This window comes from Triticum aestivum, chromosome 3A, assembly GCF_018294505.1.
Source record: "Triticum aestivum cultivar Chinese Spring chromosome 3A, IWGSC CS RefSeq v2.1, whole genome shotgun sequence".
NCBI lineage: Eukaryota > Viridiplantae > Streptophyta > Magnoliopsida > Poales > Poaceae > Triticum > Triticum aestivum.
In genome coordinates, this window is record NC_057800.1 from 47,932,537 (window position 1) to 47,946,987 (window position 14,451).

General features: G+C 46.8%; 1 pseudogene; it reads left to right on the top strand.

Annotated features, from left to right (window-relative positions):
* Nucleotides 1–3,083: 3,083 nt before the first annotated feature.
* LOC123057825 (polyadenylate-binding protein 5-like) lies at nt 3,084–8,687 on the top strand (annotated as a pseudogene).
* The last annotated feature ends 5,764 nt before the right edge of the window (nt 8,688–14,451 follow it).

A 14,451-nucleotide genomic window follows, 5' to 3' on the forward strand; every position in this document is an offset into this window, starting at 1 on the left:
TGGATTAACGAATGCACCAGCCACATTTTAGTGCATTATGAATCTCATTTTTGCTAAATACCTCCGCAAGTTTGTGATAGTCTTCCTGGACGATATCTTGGTCTACAGTTCATCTTGGGCAGAGCATTTAGAGCATCTGCGTCTGGTGTTCGAAACACTTCGTCAGGCTCAATTCTTTGCTAAGTTATCCAAGTGTTCTTTTGGGCAGAACAGTATTCAGTATCTTGGCCATATTATCTCTGATTCCGGTGTTGCAACCGATCCCGAGAAAACAGTGGTGATGGAACAGTGGCCAATTCCTAAGACAGCAACTGAACTACGAGGATTCCTTGACCTAACAGGTTATTACCGTAAATTTGTTAAACATTATAGTCTGATTGCTAAACCACTGTCTCAACTTCTGACCAAAAAGGGTTTCTACTGGAATGAACAAGCAACACAAGCATTTCTTGCTCTGAAACAAGCTATGGCACAGGCACCTGTCCTGGCATTGCCCAACTTTTCCGAGCCCTTCACCGTGGAAACTGACGCTTGTGGCACTGGAGTGGGGGCAGTGTTAATGCAGAAAGGGCATCCAATTGCATACATGAGCAAGCCTCTTGGGATACTTAACTGTAAAATGTCCATCTATGAAAAAGAATTCCTTGCTGTGATTATGGCTGTGGATAAGTGGCGTCCTTATTTACAGTGCGGCCCATTTCAGATAGTCACCGATCATAAGAGCCTCTGCAACCTAGAGGATCAAATTTTGACTACTGATTTGCAACGCAAGGCAATGGCCAAGCTCGTGGGTTTACAGTTTCAGATTAAGTACAGAAAGGGAAGTTATAACGGTGCTGCCGATTCCTTGTCTCGAGTGGGCCATTTATTGGAAACACATGCCATTTCCACCTTGCAACCTGATTGGGTCCAGGAGGTTTCCAATTCCTATGTCACTGACACAGTGGCCACTCAGTTATTACAAGAATTGGCAATTCAATCTCCTAATGCAAAAGGTTATGCATTGAAGAAAGGCCTAATTACTTACAAAGGCAGAATGTATATTGGTGCAAATCTTGCCCTACAAACTAAGCTGATAGCAGCTCACCATGATACTGCAGTGGGAGGCCATTCAGGTATTCAAGCCACATACCACAGATTGAAGCAGCTGTATTATTGGCCAGGTCTTAAGGTTGCCGTGGAAAATTATATCCATCAATGTATAGTGTGTCAACAAGCAAAACACACTAATACAAAACCAGCTGGCCTTCTGCAACCCTTGCCACCCCCGACAGTCCTTGGACTGAATTGACAATGGATTTCATCGAGGGTCTTCCTAATTCAGAGGGTGCAAATTCAATATTGGTGGTCGTTGACCGCTTAACAAAGTATGCTCACTTTCTGCCCTTGCATCATCCTTTCACAGCAACTTCAGTGGCCAAAGTTTTCCTGGATAATGTGGTGAAACTACATGGTATTCCCAAAACCATTATCTCTGATCGTGATAAGATCTTCACTAGTAAGTTTTGGAGAAACCTGCTGCAATCCATGGGTATTGAGCTCCACTACAGCACCGCTTACCATCCGCAAACCGATGGTCAGAGCGAACGAGTAAATCAATGTTTGGAGCAGTATCTTCGTTGTGCTGTACAAGACAATCCTCGTCATTGGCGTCGTTGGCTATCCATGGCAGAGTTCTGGTACAATTCCAGTTTTCATACTGCTCTTCAATGCTCACCATTCCAAGCTTTGTATCACATTGCCCCAAATTTTGGAGGAATGCCTAACCTTACCGTGTCCAATGACTCGCCAGCTGCTAGTGTTGTTATCGACTATAAGGCACCGACTGAACTTTTGCGTGCTCAGCTGATACGAGCCCAACAACGCATGAAGAGCTATGCTGACAAGAACAGGACTGAACGTCAGTTTCAACCGGGTGATCAAGTTTTGCTGAAACTCCAACCTTATGCCCAACAAACAGTGGTCAATCGTCCATATCCCAAATTATCCTACAAGTATTTCGGTCCATATACTGTTCTGGAGCGCATTGGTGCTGTCGCATACAGACTACAATTACCAGTTTCAGCTCAGGTACACCCAGTCTTTCATGTGTCCCAATTGAAGCCATTTACTCCAAACTACACTCCTGTGTATACGGATATTCCTGCCGTGCCGGATTTGACAACAGTAGCACCGGTACCTGTTGCAATCCTTGATCGTCGGATGGTACGCAAGGGCAATGCAGCAGCACCTCAAGTTCTCATTCAATGGGCACATGTTCCTCCAGAGCGTGCTACCTGGGAGGATTACTATGTCGTCAAAAGCAGATTTCCTGAAGCTCTTCTGTGGGACGATGAGCAAGCTCAAGCGGGGGGCAATGTCACGCCTTCCTCCAATTCGGCGGACAGCGAGTCACCGGCTCCAAACTCCCTGACAAGTGGACCGGCGAACGACGATGACGTGGACGATGAATAGTTACTGTGAGCTGTCGCGTGGGTGTGTCCCACCTGTAAATGTAGAGTGGTATAACTAGGAGATGAGCAGTGGTGCTCGGGGTGTGTTGTAATTGAATCCTGTGAACCTTCTCATCTTTTCAGCTGATAATCTCATCCCCTTTTGTCTGATATCTTATCCCCTTCTCCAAGCTATCCTCTGATCCCTAGATCTCCAGATCGGGACACCACAACACACTGTACGCTCGATCCAGTTTAGTATCCCAAACATTAAATGGTAGTGATATATGGCCCTGGAAACTGATCGAACTTACTAATTCCTATAGTAGTATATGTGGACCCAAAATCAATCTCCAGCGTGTAGATATCTCCATCAAAAACACACTCGTCTCCTCGACCCCAAAGTTAATGCCCAATACTTATCATTACACAAAGAAAGGAAGTAATTAATGCATCAATTAATGAGAAGCGAGTATAGGACTCGAGAGCATATCCATCCAAGAGCGTTCACCTATAAAAACACCCCTGCTCGATGAATCCATCCTGTGCCTTCCGAGACTGTATTCTATTGCCTTTTGAGCAAGCACTCTTGCTCGATCGATCGATCGACCGATCCCGTGCCTGGCCACTGGTTGGCGAGCATCTTACGCAATGGCAGGTCGCCCGTTGCTGGTCCCGGCTGTCATGCTGCGTCCTCCTGGACCGGCGTTGGGCTCGAGGGCCTCACTATACGTCGGCGACCTAGATGATGGCGGGGCATATCTACGCCCTGTTCTGCCAGGTGGCGCCCGTGGCGTCCCTCCGTGTCTGCCGGGACGTCACTGGCAGGTCACTTGGTTATGCCTACGTGAATTTCTACAGTCGGGAGGACGGTGAGTTTGGCTTCATCTCTTTTTTTTTTCTTTTTTTTTGGGGTTGTCTTTGTCTCTTTGCATGTTCATCTACTCAGGCTTGGATTGGGGATACAAAGAACTTACGAGGCTGCGTGGTTTTAGATCTTGGTTGTGTAGTCTGTGATTTACTAGATTTCCCATACAAGATGTGGCACACCATCGGTTGAAGTTCTATTTTGGCATTTTCTTGTTCTGGTCAACAGAGGCGAGGGTCTTTTGATGGAACGCGTGTAGATAGTGTGTTGACCTGCAGTTTGTAGAACAACATGTCACTAACATGAGTAGTGTTGGAATCCGTAACCGTTTCGGGTTTGCGGAATCTGATGCTCTCGGAATCGGGCTCGGAATAGGATAAATGATTGGCAAAAGCCAATGGACACACACAGTGGTTGCAATTAAACGTGTGTTTACCTACATACCATATATTTCTGTCGTAAAAGAAATTGACATGTTCCTATTATTGGTGATGTCTTTCTTATTCAGGTCGTAACACTTGAGAATTGAATCGCAAGTTGAATTGTAGTTTGTTGTTAAGTTAGGTTGGTTGTTTTCAAATTAGCCAACATTAATTGCTGTTTGTGTCTGAGTGAAAGGCTTCATACACTGCTTTTGTTTATTATGAACAGACGAGAATAGGAATTTGGGCTAAAATCCTGCTAAGAGTTCTCTATAGATTGTGCACCATGGGGTAGAAAATCGCTGTAGATAATATAGTGTTGTCGGAATCTGACTCAGAACCGGATGTATGATTTGGGAAAAATAAGTAGACACACACAATTGTTCCAATTAATATGTGTTTATCTGTTCGCTGAGTTATGCCGTAAACGAAATGACATGTTCATATTACTGGTGGTTGTCTATCGTATTTATGGTGTAACATTTGGGAGTTGAATCGTTAGCGAGAGGAATTGTAGTTTTTATTAAACTAGGTCACATGATTTGTTTTCAAGTCAGACAAGATTGATCATTGTTACCAATGAGGGAATGACTTCATAGATTGCATTTGGCGATTAGGAAGAGAATGGAATTTTGACTAAATCTCGGTAAGACTTCTTTATAGATTGGGTTTATGCACATTCCATAAAAAAACCAAGACCCTCGCTTCGATAGATCACAACAAGAAATATAACTTCAAGGCACTGTAGATTAGGAAGAGAATGGAATCGGCAGTTTGTAGATTGGGAAGATAATGGAATCAGCAGTTTGTAGAACATGGTGCCGAACACTGACATCAGGGTTAGAATCCGTAACCGATTCGGGTTTCCGATATGGCAAAAAATCTTTGTGGAAACAAATGCTGTCGGAATACGACTCAGAGTCGGATGTATGATTCGGAAAAGTCAAGTAGGCACACACACCGGTTGTAATTAATGTGTTTTTATATACCTATATATTTTTGTGACAAACTAAATGTTCCCATTATTGTTGATGTCTATCTTACTTACGCCGTAATACTTGGATTGAATCGTCAGCGAGAGGAATTGTAGTTTTTTGTGAACTTTGGGTTGGTTTGTTTCAAATTAGCTAACATTAGTTGTTGATTCCATCTGAGTTTATGGCTTCATAGATTTCTTCTGGTCATTACGAATAGAAAAGAATAGAATTTGGGTTAAGATCCTATTAAGATTTCTGCGTAGATTTGCACCATGGTGTAAAATTCGACGCGGAAAATAACGTTGCCGAGTATGTCGGAATCCGACTCAAAATCGGATATATTATTTTGAAAAAGCAAGTAGGCACACACAATTATTATTTTAGTTAATGCATTTTTTGTACTTGCAGGATTCTCTCATAAACAAAATGTTATGTTCATATTATCGGCGTCGTCTATCTTACTTACGGTCTAACTTTTGGGAGTTGAATTGGTTAGCGAGAGAAAATTTAGCTCTTTGTTAAATTGGGCCACACGGTTTATTTATAAGATAGCCAAGATTTGTAGATTGCACACGGGAATTAAGAACACAAGAGAATGGAAATAGAGCTTAAATTTCCTTACGATTTCGTTGTAGATTGTGCATCATGCATGGTGTAGAACGTCATCCTGGAAGTTAACATTGTCACAATCCGACTTGGACTCGGATGTGCATATGATTAGGAAAAAACAAATAGCTAGAATTTGGTTACAATTAATGTGTGTCTATGTTCTTATTTCTTTCTATCTAAACAAAAGGACATGTTTCTGTTATTGGTGTTGTCTATCTTTTTTATGAAGTAACATTTGGGAGTTTACTTGGTTAGTGAGCGACTTTTTTAAAGTTTAGTCCATGCAGTTTGTTTTCTAGTTTAACCAATATTCATTCTTGTTTCCATTGATGCCTCCATAAGTTGGTGTGGCAATTTGGAAAATATAAACAGGAGGGAACTGAATGTGGGTTAAAAGGTCGTTAAGAATTTTTCTAGTTTGTGCACCATGGTGTTGAAATGTGCTACATTACACTAGGTAGATTGTATGATCACGATGGCCCCATGGATTTCATAGTTAACCTAGTCAAATTTTCATCAGTTTATTCATGCTCCACGCTGCCAAATTAGTTACGAGCGAAATTGTACATAGTTCAAATTGGATATTAGCTTTGCATATCGGACATCCGATAATTATCTGCTCGATGAACATCCTGTCATATATAATACACCATGTTGTATCGTGGTCAATTATACATATACATACCATACCTACACTATTGTTTTCACCTTAACCTGATTTCTTTTTCTTTGTATTTGTATGTTTGCTTGCCCTACTAGAGGATTTGAGTTTAATACTACAATTACCTCTAATAATTTTGTATGTGATTGTTTTGCAGCCAAACGTTCATTAGACTCTTTAAATTTTACACCTCTCAACGGGAAGCATATCCGAGTTATGTTCTCGAATAGGGACCCAAAGCTGCGATTGAGTGGAAAGGCCAATATATTCATAAAAAATCTTGTGCCAAATATTGATGGCAAGAGCTTGAGTGATATGTTTGGTCGCTATGGCACTATACTATCATGCAAAGTGGCCACTCACTTTGACGGTCAATCAAAAGGGTACGGATTTGTTCAGTTTGCAGAGGAGACATCTGCCAATGATGCCATCGACAGCTTGAATGGCAAGTTGGGTTGAATGGCAAACAAATTTTTGTAGGTCTCTTCATTCGTCGTCAGGAGAGGCAGCCAAATATCAGCGCGAGTAATTATACAAATGTATATGTGAAGAACTTGCCAAAGGAATTCACTCACAATGACCTTCTGCAAGAGTTTGGTCCTTTCAGTACAATTACTAGCGCTGTAATCATGAGAGATAATGATGGAATATCCAAATGCTTCGGATTCGTTAACTATGGGGAATCAGAATGTGCTGCAGAAGCTGTGAAAAGTCTTAATGGTAAGATGATTAAGGATACAATTTTGTATGTTGGAAGAGCTCAGAAAAAGTCAGAAAGAGAAGCAGAACTGAAAGAAAACTTTGAGCGTGCGAGAAATGAGAAATTCAAAAAGTTTGAAGGGCTCAATCTATACGTGAAGAACCTAGATGATAGTATTAATGATCGAAATCTTAGAGGGTTATTTGAATTTTTTGGTGAGATAGGATCATGCAAGGTAGTTCTCTCTTTATTTGCTAGCTAATTTTGTTTCTTAGTATCATGGCTCACCTTCTTAACATTTTTTTTGGTTATGGTTGATTCACAATGAAGGAGCAAGGGTTATGGCTTTGTGTCATTTACAACTATTGAAGTTGTCCACAAGGCTGTAAGTAACATGGTTTAGTTGTATGCAAACGTACCCAATGCATCCAGTTGACTAGTTTAGATTATTAAATCATCTTTGATCAATGTGGTAGATTGACGGGATGAACAGGAAGATAGTCGGCAAAAAGCCATTGTATGTTGGTGTAGCTCAACGCAAAGAGGAAAGACGAGCGATGCTAGTGGTAAATCTTTCCCAAGTGATCATTTTGTACATTAGGTGCCTTCTGCTGATAAGTGATAAGTAGTGACTTCTTTTAATTAATCTTATATGCTGATAAGTGCTGTTTGAGTTCTAATATTGCTATGTGACATGTCTACTACATGTCCAATTATTTACGTATTATTTGTTTCATTTTTACACATAGCTGATGAACTAAAAGAAAATCAGTTCAGTTATAAATAAGTTGTATATTGTCCCATCCTAAGAATAACATAGACTGAGAATCAATGTGGATGAGTGTTAACAAAATGGTTATTTTTTTACCGTCCAAATAAACTTAAGTAAAACAGGTTCTCTCTTGTCACCTGTGTGTCACTGAATATTTGAACATTAGATCTGCAACTGTTTCAAGAATATAAACAAGGGACACAGCACAAGCTTAATGCTACTGACATTGTTTCTAGGCACACTTTGCTCGTTTTCAGAACACAGGAGTTCTAGCACCCGCAGTACCACAAAATTTTGCTCCCCGTCAGTTCTACGTCGGTCCAGGAGTGCCTGGCATGTTCCCACCACTGGTTCCTGCAGGCTTCGGGTATCAACAATTCCTACAACAGCATTTCACTCCTTGGGTTCCTAGCGGCATGACGCCATATACGTATAACATGCCGAGGCCACTACACCATGCTTGGCGTGGTGTGCATCAAGAAATCAATTTACACCGACAGGTATTATGGCATGAGAGATGAACATTTTTTGACTTAATTTTTTTAATCCTTAATGCATCAGCTACTCTTGCAAAGTGCATCCAGCCGTGCCCATGTTCAGATTAGGTCACAAGTAGTCAATTCACCTGACTTTCTTGCTTTTACAATGCAGATGGTGTACCCAAATACCAACCAAGCCTTCACATACATGCCAAATTCTATGAATGTGAATGCCAACTCTGTGATGGTTCCCCCTGGCTTCGCACAAAGTGATAGTACTGTCTCTACTCCATCTGTTCCAAGCAAGAACACCACCACCACTGCTGTAGATTCTTCTTACCTGGAGAAACAACATCCAGTAAGGACAGTGGAATTATATTAGGACGTGCTAATTTCACAGTTACAAATTTTACTTGGCACGCATGTTTATATATTAGCCATTTATGTCAATGAAGGGTGAATTTTTAGTTTGTTCGTATACTTTGTTTATCTTGCAGATTCAAGACGAGAAATTGTACCCACTGGGTGAACAGCTTGAGCCAGAATTAGGAGGGAAGGTGACAGGGATACTGGGTGAAGCAATGGAAGCTCTGCAAGGAAGGAAACTGGAAGAGGCCAGGGATACTGTTGACCTCGCAACCATACCATCATCATCGACCTTGAGTGTTAGCAGAGATGCTATTGACCCCGCTTCGACAGCGTCGTCCTCGAGTGCTTCCGCTGACGGTGCTAACCTTGCTCCGTCACCATCATCCTCGAGTGCTTGAACGCTGGTTCCTAACATCTCTGTCGACCTGAAATTTAGATGGTTGGATAATGTTTAAGAAGATTCCTGGTTTGATGTTGCTTCATGATATTTTCTGTCAGAGTTTTATTCTTGTTTGTTTGTTTGTTCTTTGGTTAAAGTGCAACTGCATTTTCCCCAATATTTAGGATAACTTCATCAAATAAAAAAATTAGACAGTGCCCTCTTCCTTTGGCAGTGATTCTAGTTTCTTCCAATATTACGTAAAAGATATAATAGTTTAACGATATCTGTTTAACAATTCATGATGGCCTCACAAAACACACAGAGATGCTATTGACCCCGCTTCCACAGCGTCGTCCTCGATTGCTTCCGCTGACGGTGCTAACCTCGCTCCGGCACCGTCATCCTCAAGTGCTTGAATGCTGGTTCCTAATATCTCTATCTCGACCTGAAATTTAGATGGTTGGATAATGTTTAAGAAGATTCCTGATTTAATGTTGCTTCATGATATTTTCGGTCAGAGTTTTATTCTTTTCTGTTTGTTCTTAGGTTAAAGTGCAACTGCATTTTCCCCAATATTTAGGATAACTTCAGATAAAAAATTAGACAGTGTCTTCTTCCTTTAGCAGGGATCCTATAGTTTACGTCCAATATAAGGACAAGAAAATAGTTTGACGGTATCTGTTAAACAATTCATGATGGCCTCGCAAAAGAAAAACACAACAACCAAAAGTGCAAATAGCATGTTATGGCAAATAGCTTCAGCCTCTAAATCAGCTAAATTGATGCTAAACAGGGGCTAAATGGCGCTAAAACTGCCAAGTAGTACTATATGGAGAGGTCGTTTACATGGACAAGTAGCATTTGCTTTTCTCTTCTACAACTATATCTCCTAATCTTTCGTCAGTTTATATATTACTAATGTTCAACTCATCTACCCGGGGAAAAGGCCCTCTCCTCCATGACAGAACGAAAATCCTAAGCCCCCTCGCCGCGCCGTACAACGCCCCAGGGTAGCTTGTGCCAAACGGTCAATGTGCCTGCGAGTTGCCTCAGGCGAAGGCGTCGGCGGCGTGAACCATGTGCAGTGGGATGCTAGGGGTGAGCGACCACAGGAATGTTTAGAGTATTGTGCACATCTCACAGACTGCTAGATGTTTCATGTGATGTAGAAGTACATATATGCATTCAAACTTGTCGATAGATGCATGGAAGAAACTAGTTAAGAATTTTGAGGCATACAATGTGGAATTTGCAAGCTTCATCTCCGCAGGTGTATAGCACCATGCATGTGCCATCAAGCTTACGTAACCGTTGAATATGATTACGTCTAGCTCACCAAACAGCCCTGCGATGCAGGTAAGCTGTGTTTCTTTCTCCTTCTCTTAAACACGTAATCCTTGAGCGCTGCAACCATAGCATCGTTTCTCTGTAGAGAAGCTCATCAAGCTCATGCATCATCTGCCGGATGAAACGATGATCGACATTGTTCTCTTGCAAGGATGCAAGTTCAGACCGGAGCCTCTCAATATCACGTAGCACATGCCCAAAGGTTTTACTGCTCCATTTCCAAAGATTGTACAGAGTTCCTTCAACGAGTTTGACACCGACTCCAAGTTTCCATCTGGTCGACTCCGCACCCATGTGTCGGTGTACAAAATTAGGGGCTCTCCTTTTGCACCCCTTTACTTGTGCACATGCAGTCAGGGCCGCGCCTACGGCCGCACTGAGCAGGGAAGAGGAGGGATGCCGGACGGCAAGACAACCGAAGCAACGCCAAGACCAGAGACACAAAGAGCAAGGGAGCGAAGTCGACTCCCCCGGCAAGACTCTTGCTGGGGCAACCTCCGCAGCCCCGGCAAGAGCCTTGCCGGGGCAACTTGCCCTATGCCAGCTGAGGACGCCGCCCTTGAGCCAAGGGGTTCCAATGCCATCAACCGCATCGAAATCAAGGCTCGGGAGGCACCTCCATGGTGGCATGCAGATCTTTGTGGAGATCATAAATACACAAGATCAGATGAGAACCAGAAGACGACGATCCTTGGCGAGATTCTTGCCAAGGAAATCCATGTGACCCCCGGCAAGATCCTTGCCGGGGACGACCGCGGTGCCACGGCAAGACCCTTGCCGGGCCCCCGGCAAGACCCTTGCCGAGGACATCTGCGGGGCCGCAGCCAGGCCCACGTCTGTCAAGACTCCACCGCCGCTCCCATGCAGCTGCTAGCTCAACCAGTGGGGCAGGCGTCTACGTGTCAGCATGCGGCCTCCACACTGACTCAGCAAGCACCTGCGTGGTGGCATGCAGATCTTCGTGAAGGCTCCGCCATCACGCCAGCCCAGCGCCAACCAAAGTGGCGCTACAACGCCTCGTCGGCTTGGACGCGCGTCGGAGCCAGGCGAAGCGGCGACAGCTGGGACGAGCTTCCTTGCCGTCCCCGATAAAGCAAGAGGGGCACATCGACAGCGCATTAAATGTGTTTGTCCGACGGTGCCAGAGGATAGACTCAGCCACGATACTCCTTTCCACCTCCTGTGTGCCACTGTGGCAACCCCTTTTGTCTATAAAAGGAGGCCCTAGGCGTACTGGAGGAGGATTCGGATCTTTGGAACTAGGGACACACCGTAGCTAGTTCAAGAACTCAAGAACACTCAAATATACATCAAAGCAGGACTAGGGTATTACGCATCTCCGCGGCCCGAACCTGGGTAAACGATCCTTGTGCTGACCGCCAGACCTGCTCTTTGCACAACTCCGCGCCCGCCAACCGTAGAAGGGATCCCAGTGATTCCGTAGGTGTCGTTTCCACCGAGATCTTTGGCGCGTCACGTAGGGGGCGCAGTTGTGGAAATCTGGTCTGGTTGAAGCAGCGACTTCATCATGGTCGTCACTCCAAGGAAGAAGACGACCGAACAAGTGGCGTCCTCGGTGGATGCAATGAACACTCGTGCAGCGGCATATAAGCTAAGTCATGCAAAACTTTGAGCAATTCCTTTTTATATATAAGGTTTTCGTCCTCGACGATCTTGCCCTGTGTATGGAAAACCTGCACGCAATGGGGCCTTGTCACTATTGGCAACCCCCTCGTTCTATTTCGAGACCGCTCAATAGTTCTAGCGGCTGTGTCGAGAACGGCATGGTGACCTTCTGTGATTGGCAACGCTCTCGTTCTGTCTCGAGTCTGCTCGACAGTTCGAGCGGCCGCGTTAAGAGCAGTGAGGTGGTTTGCCCGGCAGCAAGCACACCCGGCAGGCCATTGGGGATCCGTCCTCGAGGCACCGCGACATGGGATTTCGCACCGGCAAGCCTACCCGATTAATGTAGGGTGGACATACAAAGGGAGATCAAACGGGAAAATAACATGCATCGTTTCAAAAGCACTGCAGAGTTATACTACATCAATTGTTGCTGCGGTTCTAACTAAAGATAAAAATTATCTTGGTTGTGAACTTGCAGCAGCGATAAGAAATGGGGTGCCTAGTCCCGGCGCTGGCCTTCTATCCTCCGAACTCCGTCGATGCGGCTGATGACGGGCTCGATACGCTCCTTGAGTGTCGCGGGGTCCATGTCCTCCGGCAAGCTGTCCAGCGCAACTTTGAAGTTGAGGTCAGGGTTCCAGTACGCCACCTTGGTGAGGACCTTGGTCATGGCACCCCGGCAAAGCCTCCAGGCCTCATCAACCAGAGAGGCCGCCCTGTTAAAGCGAAACTACTCCAGGGCCCCGAGAACACCCTCGAAGAACAAGGTCAGCCTGGCATTGGGACTCACGTTCGGCTTCGGGACGTACCTCATGTTTGGCATCCCCATGGTAGCCAGCTGCGTGGTGATCCTACCAGCAATATCGGCGAGGCGGCTGATCCAGAGGTTTTCGCCCTTCACAAAATCCTCGTGGTTGGCGGCTTCGTTCTTCCGCAGTTGCCTCTCCTTCTCCAGATTCTTGGTCAGTGTCTCCTCCTGGGCCCTGACCTCCGACAGCGTACCCTCCAGACCCTCCAGCTTCAGCTTCAGGTCTTGGATGGAGTTGTTGGCCTTCGAGAGTAGCTCGGCCTCGCCGAGGACTGTGGCCTGCGCATCAGCCAAATCGCCTTTGGCCGCGTCCCTCTCCCCCTTCAGCTCTAGGATCTGCTTCTTCAGCCCGTCTCGCTCCACCTCCAGCTCGTTCACCTTGCCGGCATGGACCTGGGCCTGAGCATTGAGTGCCTCCTCGTGCCTCTACTCCAGTTCCTGGGTCCGCTACACGACAAGCTCCTTGACCTCCCCGACCTTCCCGCAGAGTGTCGCGGCGAGTTTCTCCTCGCGGGCGGCAAGGTCGTCCTCCTGGGAGTTCATCGCGGCCTGGTGCTAGCGCCGAGCGGCCTCGTCCTTGGCGGCCTGTTGTCTCGCCGCCTCCTGGGCCTTCTCAATATCGGTCTGCTTCATGACAAGCTCCAGCTTGTGCTCGGCCAGCAGATCCTAGGCGGTCTTCAGTTCCTCACAGGCCTGGCGGAACCAAGCCTGCGTCTCGGTGACGCGCCCCTCGAGGTCCGCCTCTGCCTTGTCCACCTCCGCCATCCTGGACTTGGCCTTGTCCAGGCGGGCACGGTGAAACGCCTGGAGCTTGTGGAAGTTGGCGCTCATGCCCTGGAGGAGCCACTCTTCCTGGGAACTGCCGCCATCGGTGCTCAGTTCATCAACGACCTCAAGCCCGGCGGTGGCAAGCACCTCGTCGTCGAACACCTCCCCCTCAGCGGGTGCCCTGGTGCTCGCCGTCCATGGGAGGTGGACGAACATGTCGTCGCTCACCTTCAGGTACTTGCTCGAGCCAGAGGCGGCGGAGGAGGAAGGATGGTCGTCAACCACCTCCTCCTAGACATGAGGTACGTCCTTGCTGGGGACGCCCCTCGGGGCGGCATGGTTGATGGGGGTGGTGTGTTGGGGGTGGCCCTCGGTGACTCCTCTGGGTGCCGTCCTCCTCCTGCAACCACGGCAAGGTCAGCACCAAGAGATTGTGTCCCAGCACATGTTGATGAGGAGTGATTGATGAATGCATGCTGGGGGCTGCGCCGGGGGCTGATATCCGGGCTGTTCTCCACCACCAGCGGCGTACTCGAGGTGCCCTCCGGGGGCTGACCACCCGTCGAGGCCCTGGCCCTCTTCGCCACCCTCTGGGCCAGCGTCTCCATATCCCTGCGAAGATGAGGACAAGTCAAGACAAGCGACACGATCTGAGGGGACGGAGATGACAAAAGACAATATACTTACTCATCCTCCGCCTCCTCTTCCGTTGCCTTCCTCTTCCTCCTCAGGCTAAGAGACCCGAAGTCGAAGATGACCTCCGTGTCGTCGCCTGCGGGAGGAGGGGAAGCGGGTGGAGACCGAGGACGCTTGGATGAAGAAGAGGCAGACGCTTTCTTCTTCGCCACCACAACCTTCACCACCATCCTCGCCGCCACGGCCCTCGTTTGGCGCACGGACACCTCTTGGGTTTGTTTCGGTTGCGTGGCCCTGCCGGGCCGGACCAGCTCACCAGAGTTGGCCTGCTGCAGGACATGCCCTCTCCTCGTGGCCGGGGGGTCGACAACCTCGACCTCCTCCCTGGAAGACTCATCGACCACATATTCAATAAGAGGGGCCCCGGTGATGGTGTTGCTGGCCTCCCCAGCGGATTCCGCCCACTGGGCGAGCTCCTTCCCCTCCGCGGCCGCCGCGGCCTCGTCCTCCACGCCGCCAACGCCGTCGGACTCCCTGGCGAGCTCTGCCTCCGCCGCCCTGGTGGCGATATAGTCCAGCTCCGCTTGGGTGGTGT